Here is an 8,726-nt window from a genome sequence, read left to right on the forward strand (position 1 = left end):
GCTCATGGTACTGCCTTCTATCTGTAAAGAACATCTTGCACTTCAGCTATACTTAGTGGTGACTGTACTAAGTGATTCAGTTATTAGTTTTGAAATCAGAAGAGTTTTTCAGATTTTGGAAACATGTTTTGACAACCATTTCAAGATTCTTTATTGTAGAGATAAATGCTTCTAAATCTACTGTTTCTGTCCCAAAATTTAATCCATGGGGAAGGGCTGAACAGAATGTTCTTTATTTGGAAAAATTTAAGTCATCCTGAAAATTGGTGAGCTGAGGGCAGCCAAACTTAACCAGTGGCAGCCAGAACCTTGGTTTCTTAATGATATCAAGCAAAATTCTTGGCTACTGTTCTTGACATCAACCCCTCTCCTAGATCTAATATTGTCAAAAATCTTACCTGTTGTATTTCATTTCGAACTAAAGGCACATGGGGCTTCTTCAAGGATTCATTTTATGTTGTGCAATAATCCATTCAGGAAAGTGAATTTGGATCAGTGGATAGAGCAGCTGCCTACCACATGGGAGGTCCAGGGTTCAAACCCTGATGAGCTGGCTCATGCGCAGTGCTGATGCATGCAAGGAGTGTCGTGCAATGCAGGGGTGACCCATGTAGGGGAGTCCCATGCACAAGAAGTGTGTCCCATAAGAAGAGCCACCCAGCATGAAAAAAGTGCAGCCTACCCAGGAGTAGCGCCACACACACGGAGAGATGACGCAGCAAGATGACGCAACAAAAATGAGACACAGATTCCCGGTGCCACTGACAAGAATGCAAGTGGATACAGAAGAACACACAGCAAATGGACACAGAGAGCAGACAACTGGGGGGGGGGGGGAGAGTAGAGGGAAGAGAAATAAATAAATCTTTAAAAAAAAGTAATCCATAAAGAGGCTGTTCAATAAATTAAAAATTATGTGGTTTTGTACCCAGTGCCCCTCTTCCGTCCTTAAATATCTTATGAGTATTATCATCAAATTCTGGAACTTGATTACTCTGTTGGTAATGATAGCTACAATGACCTCTTCAAAATAAAGGAAATAAATAATTCATTAACTGGAAAATAGGCCCCTGAATAATAGAGTTATTAACTTCTATTTGAGTAGATATTAGGACTCAACAGATGACATTTGACTTTAAGATATCCCTATGACATATAGATATTAATATACATTATATGACTCAGACACCATGTCACAGTTATTTAAACATAGGAACACATCCTTTCCAAGAGAGGATATTTCCCCCCTACTAAGATTTTTCTGAAAGTTTGGCTCCAAAACTAATTGGAAATTTATCTTTTTAATCATCATGCATATTTATTAGCAAATTCTCTGAATTTTTATTAAGATTAAAATGGATAATTGGTGCATTATGATATAGTATCTTCTGTCTAGCATTATTTAAAATGTATACAATATGTTCAGGATTAAGAAAGTTTCTAAAGTGCAGTTATTCATTCAATTTTCCTTTAATCTGCAAGTTATCTTAAAAGTGTATGAATAAAAACTATTCATTAAAGTCCATATTAATACATCTTTTCATCACAGCGCAAATGATTACTCATAATTAACCTCAAGAACTTCATTTACATAATGTAACTGTACATTGATTGTTCATCTTCATCATCCAGCAAATCAGAATTCTTACACACCAAAAAAGTATTTGAAGACTAAAGAACCCTAACATTATTCATGTAGAAGATATTTTCAAGTAACCAAAGAGGGTCACAGGCAAGTTTCCAACATTACCATTTTGGACCAGATATGAAGACTTTCCAAGAAGGAGGTACTCCCAATTGTAAGATGATGTGCTAAATTATAAAGAAATGAGACTCGATTCTGGCTTTAATCTTTATTGTCTAGCTGGGTATATTTCAAGAAATATCTTCAGCCTGTAGTAAACAATAATAATATCACAAGATTGTTGAATTAATTCTCAATTAGGATGATACAGAACGATCTCATGGTTTAAAAAGAACATACTTTCCTAGAATAGAAGCTTTGTTTACTTTTTGGGAGTCAGGCAGGATGTCTATACACATATATTTAAAGATTTAGTTTATTTATTTCTTCCCATGCCCCCATTGTTCACATTTGCTGTGTCTGCTGTTGAGTGCTGGTCTTCTTTTCAGGAGACACCAGGAACCAAACTCAGGATCTCTGATGTGGAAAGTAGGTGCCTAATCTCCTGAGCCACCTCCACACCCGGCTTTGTTGTATCTCGCATTGTGTTTTTCTCATATCTCTTGTTGCATCAGCTTGCCATGCCTGCCCATCACATTAGCTCTCTGTCTTCTTTAGGAGGCACCAGGCACTGAAACGGGAACCTTCCATGTGGTAGGTGGGAGCTCAATTGCTTGAGCCACATCCACTTCTTATATATATTTTTTTAAAGGCTGCAAAATCTAAGTTAAGAACCACTGAATTAGATTATTTTGAGTATGGATAATTAAAAGAGCGAAGAGATACATTTGTTATATATTTTTATAAAAAAGGAAATTTTATTAGTATTGAAAAATATTTTTAAAGGCTAATTACATATGTTTTCATATTCACTGCAAGAGATAATAGTAGTTGAAGAAAATTTAAAGGGTAAGTGAATTATGGGAATTTGGGCAGCACTCATCCGAGGCTGGCTTGCCACCCCTGGATCGCAGAAAGGCAGCAAGTAGGGAACCAAGTAGAACTGGAACATGATCTCATCAGAAAGTTGTGTTGCTCTAGCAAGAGAGCCTAAAGGAAATAGTCTCACATCTTTACCCATTATGCAAAGTGATTCAGAAAGGTGTATTGGCAATATGGGGGGAGAAGATTGTAACAACTTCATATAGCAATTACAGATTAATGTGGCTAAGCAGGAAAAACCAACTTAACCAGTTTAGTATATTAGATATCCCAAACCATAGCACATTCTAAACATAATCTGGGCTTGTTATTCAAGCAAAAGATGATAGGGAGTCCTAATATAATAATTAAAAAATAGTTAACATAGCTTAAGACTTTGTATTGTTTTTTCCTTCCTTTTTTAAAAATTAATTTATTGAAATATATCATCCACACACAAACATACATCAACAATAAGTGTATAATAATAGTTGTGAACTTACAAAACAAACATATATAACATCATACAGGTCTCTCATAACTCACCCTACCAGCAATACCTTATATTGTTGTTAAACGTTTTTAACTAATAATTAAAGAGCATTGTCAAAATATTACTACTAACCAAAGTATTTTCCCCCAACCCTCCCTATTATGATTACCTTTATGTCATTTATATATGAACATACATAAACAATTAAGTGTATAGTAAAAGTTGTGAACTTACAAAGAAAACTTGCATAACATCATACAGGGGTCCCATACAGCAACCCTCCACCAATACCTTGCATTTTCGTGAGATGTTTGTTACAGATTATGAAAGAATATTGTCAAAATCTTACTACTAATTATAGTCCTTATCTTACATTTGGTGTATTTTTCCCCCAACAGACCTTAGTATTATTTTTTAAATATATTTTTCATGACAGAAGTTGTAAATGTATAAAACAATCATGCACATGTGCAGAATTCCCAAACAACACCCCTCTATCAACACACCACACTGTGGTGGAACATTTGTTACAGATAAGACAATATCATGATTGTTACCATGTCCATAGCAAACATTGGCTCACATTTTCCATACTGCCCCATTATCAATACAGTATCTTTGGCATAGATGCAGGAATATTGTATTATTACTGCTAACCACAGTCCATAGGTCATTCCAGTTGTATTTTACCTTGCATTCCCAATACCCTGCAGTAGTGATATACACTTGCTCTAGCTCCCAAAGTATACTCCTGCATCTGTACCATCAACCACAATTCTCATCCACCTCTTGGTTTACTGTGCTAGTCAATTACTAAATTATTCTCTAGCATTCTGTCAATTGGCATTTATATCCCTAGACTACCATTTTCTTCCACATCCCTATGTATAAACTAGCTATTACTATTTTTACCATCCATTCTATACATTTCCACACTTTTACAGTAAAGCTAATTAAAACTTCTACATACATTAAACATCAGTACTCCATCTCAATCCTTCTCTTATCGCCACTAAGAATCTCATCACCTACCACCAGGTCTTGAAGATATTTTCCTACAATTTCTTCCAGAAGTTTTATGGTTCTTGCTTTTATTTTTAGGCTTTTGATCCATTTTGAGTTAATTTTTGGGTAAGGTATGAGATAGAGGTCCTCTTTCCTTCTTTTGGCTATAGATATCCAGTTCTTTCAGCACCATTTTGCTGAATGGACTGTTCTGCCCGAGCTGTGAGGGCTTGACAGGCTAGTCAAAAGTCACTTGACCATACATGTGAGAGTCTATTTCTGAGCCATCAGTTTGGTTCCATTGATCTATGTGTCTGTCTTTATGCCAGTACCATGCTGTTTTTACCACTATAGCTTGGCAGTATGATTTAAAGTGGTGTGTTGATAGAGGGGTGTTGTTTGGGAATTCTGCACATGTGCATGATTGTTTTATACATTTACAACTTCTGTCATGAAAAATATATTTAAAAAATAATACTAAGGTCTGTTGGGGGAAAAATACACCAAATGTAAGATAAGAAATCGGTTTCTACCATCACTGTGATATTTGGTCAGGCCAGCCTCCCCTCAGGCTGGGGGTTGAGTCAAAATGGCAGCCACCAGCCTTTTTCTGACTTGGACAAATTCACACCGCAGTTGTTCCTAGGGTTATTCCTTAGCCATCTGAGTCTACCAATTAGTAGCTGAAATGAGCAGTCTACCATCTCCTCCTCCCCTGTTTTTGGGAAATGGAGCTTCCAATTCCTGTCACAGAACAGCTCCTGGGGTGGCTTGCCCCACCAGAGTAGGACAATCACTAGCCTCCACGGCTTGGCTGGCAATTTCCCGGAGAGACTGGTGCAGGTCCCTGCAGCTTCCTCCTTGTCGGAGGTGGTGTTGGGTCTTAGGCTAGACCTATAATCTGACCTGAATGGAAAGGAGCCAGTCACCCCCAGCACTGGGATTTTCAGTCTGCCCCGCTTCCCCTTGTGCCAGGTGCAGAGTTAAAATGGCAGCTTCCGGCCTCTTTCTGACTTGGACGGGCTCAAACTTAAGGATTCTCAGGATTATACTTTAGCCCACTGAATTTTACTCATCAGTAGCTGAAGTTGGTACCCAACTGTCTCTTCCTCCCCCATTTTTGGGAAGTGGAGCTTTCAATCCAGCCACGGAATAGCTTCTGAGGTGGCTTGTGCCTCCAGTGGAGGATGGGCACCAGCCTTTGGAGCATGGAGTGCTTTACTTACGAGTCTTTTCTGCAGATGGGCAGTCTCTCCTTCCACTCCTTCAAGGATGTTGCAGGATGTCCTTCTGGCCTCCTGGAGCCCCCAAACAGGTGCTTCTGCTAGCTCCAGAGAGCTGTGGGTATTTACTAAATGCCCTGTAGCAGAAGCTGATTCTAGGGGCTCCTTACTCCATGGCATCTTGCTGTAATACACACCATTCTGTTTTGAAAAACAGATCTTGTCTGCAAAAGTCAATCTGTGGGATCATTCCCCATTTTCAATTAATGTAGGTTGATTGAAAGCAGCTGAGACAATGACCTCACACTAGGCTTTGAGAATGAAAGGGGGAAAATTAAGGGACCAGGCAGCACAGTTAAACAGAATTAATCTATTGTGAAGAATGATGAAGCGACAATTCTAAAGAAGTGGGAAGTAGGAGAAAAAATGTATACTCAAGCAAACATAGATAGGACATATTGCTTTTCAAGGAAGTTTTTTAGGCTAGACTCTTCTAGAAGGGGTGATGTTTCTTTTAAAACTCTAAAGAAGAGTCCATCCTGAGGCCTGACTAAAGGCAACCTTCTAACTGGAGGAGTGACTATGAGGACAAAAGAACTCCAGAGTCTGAAACTCTCTGAAAAAAGGCCACCTATAAATAATGCTGCTCCTGCTGGCTAGCTAGCTAACATTGATTATGTGCCAGATGCTGTTCTAGGCACTTCACTTGCATTAACCCATTTAATCATCATAACAATAATATGGGATAGGTACAATTACTATCTCCATTCAACAGATGAAGAAAAGGAGGCACCAGAGTTTCATTAATTTATTCACTCAATAAATATTAAGAAAGTGTGAGTGGACAAGAAAACCATACTGATGAGAAGTAACTAAAAAAAGTAGAAAAGATGGTGACACTCTTATTTCTGTTTCATTTATCCTAAAATTTGGTTTATTCAATGAAATAATTGAGTATCTATTATATACCAGGATCCATTCTAAATTTCAGGTATACAAAATGTAGATAATTCTGATATGGCTCTTAATACCCCTGGAGTTTATATTCTTGTTAGGGAGCCATGTAATTTCACAAATAGTGAATATTTTAAACTTTTGCCAATTACTAAATTGAGCCTCAAAGGATCAGTAAGAAGTTGCCAACCTAGGAGATCAGGGTTATTTCTAAGTATTACACTTAGAGAATTGTCAAGTCAATAGGTTCTCAATGGTGGGGAATAAAAGAATTTCTGTTTGATGTTTTGGCATTGTGATGAATCAGTATTTATCTTGCTTTTGATGTAATAATGCTAAGATGCCATCATGAAACCCCAAGTGTAAAATTATGCTTGTAACCACCAGCAACAACCCACCTCTCATGACCTCCAGGTAAAGGACAAAATACGGAAAACACTTACAAGCTGCTTTTGAGTTTATCCCAAAACACACCCACATATACACATGGTAGAATAAGTCATAACATCTTCTAGGTCAACAAGATTTGTAAACACCAAAACTGTGTTTTTAAAGAGGCTTTACCTTTAACTTTTTTACTGTTTTAAAATTTTGCCTTGCTTTTAAATACAATATATTGTGGCTTTTTAAAATCTTTTTTTGAAAGATACATAAATCACACAAAATGTTACAATAAAAAATAGAAGAGGCTCCCATATATCCCACTCCCCACACACCCCACTCCACCCATACCAACAACTTCTTTCATTAGTGTGGTATATTCGTAGCAGTTAATGAGTACATTTTGGATCATTTCTACACAGCACAGATTATAGTTTACATTGTAGTGTACACTCTCTCCCAGTTCATTCAGTGGGTTATGGCAGGATATATAATGTCCTGTATCTATCCCTGCAATATCATTGAGGACTATTACAAGTACCGAAAATGCTTTCATAACACACCTCTTTTTCCCTCTCCCTTCCTTCAGCAACTCCCACGGCCACTGTCTCCACATCAATGATACAATTTCTTCCATTGCTAGAGTCACAATAATTCTACAGTAGAGTACCAGCAAGTCCACTCTAATCCATATTTTGTTCCTCCATCCTGAGGACCCTAGAATGATGATGTCCACTCCACTTCTAAATTGAGAGGGGGCTTAGACCCCACATGGCTAATGGATGGGATTCTCCTGCTTGCAGCTGTAGACTCTCTTGGTTCCCTGGTGTGGTGGTTGACTGTACTCACCTTCTTGTTAGCTGATCTGGGTAAGACCAGTGAACCAGAGTGTAGATGTTGTGACTCTGCTGAGGCGCAGGGCCCAGCTGGCACGTAGTCCAGAAAATAAAGTCTCCAGAGCTTACACCACCCCAACACCAACCACAGTTTCAGTAAAAGTGACAGAAAAGGCATGTGTAGAGAAGTCACATATGTGTCCAACTCCTTCAGACTCAGGAGCACAAATTCCAAAGTAGGGCCCACAGCAAGGCACTGAACTCCAGAGCCGTCTGCCATGACCATAGGACCTGGGTGTCTCCATAGCCCTCAGGAGCACCACTGGGATTATATCTACTTTGGTTGTCTCTGGGATCCTACTGAGACATGCATAAGTGTGACCCCTCTGATGACCTCCCAACTCACTTTGAAGTCTCTTAGCCATATAAACTCATTTGTCTTTACCATTTCCCCTTTTTATTCAAGATCTTTTTCTACTTGCACCACCCGCTGGTGCTCAGCAGTAATCCCTCAGTGCCAGGCTCATCACCACAAGTCATGCCCCATGCTGGGGGGAAGGCAATGCATTTATGTGATGAGTTTTGCTTAGAAAGTGGCCACATTTGAGGAATGTGGAGGCTCTCAGGAAGTAACTCTTAGGCACTCTGCAGTTCTAGGCCTAGTTGAAATTTAAGCACACAGGCTCATAAGCATAGTCATCAATATCAAGGGCACATCATTGGAACATCCTTCTTCTCTGGTCTTTGCCCTTGTACTTGGGAGATTGTTGCTGCTCCACTGGGGAGTGCAACAGAGTTTCCAACAATGGGAACTCAGCACTCCCTCAGTTGTCATGTGATGCTCTACCTCTATGTCAAGACCCAACAAACATACGAATGTATCTATGTACCTTATATGCATGCTTTGAGAACTCCCTCCCACCCATGCATCCGCCATCAATGACACCCAATATCAGTGCTCCTCCCTGCCATAGTTGAACCCCTCTGTGATGCAAAACTTCTTCAAAAATGAATTCTAACATATTGCCAAATTCAGTTAATAGGAAAATGAAACAGTAATGATAGTTTTAAAGATTAGAAATAGAATACATAAAAATTTAGAAAAACTAAAGTAAAAAAGAAATTGGGGTATTAAAAAATGAAAAATATCATTAAAATTTTTTTGATGTTTACCTTTCATCACTGTAATAGGTGTTGCCCTGTATGTACAGTGGCAAGGCAATCTTTCC

This window comes from Dasypus novemcinctus, chromosome 2, assembly GCF_030445035.2.
Source record: "Dasypus novemcinctus isolate mDasNov1 chromosome 2, mDasNov1.1.hap2, whole genome shotgun sequence".
Taxonomy (NCBI): Eukaryota; Metazoa; Chordata; class Mammalia; order Cingulata; family Dasypodidae; genus Dasypus; species Dasypus novemcinctus.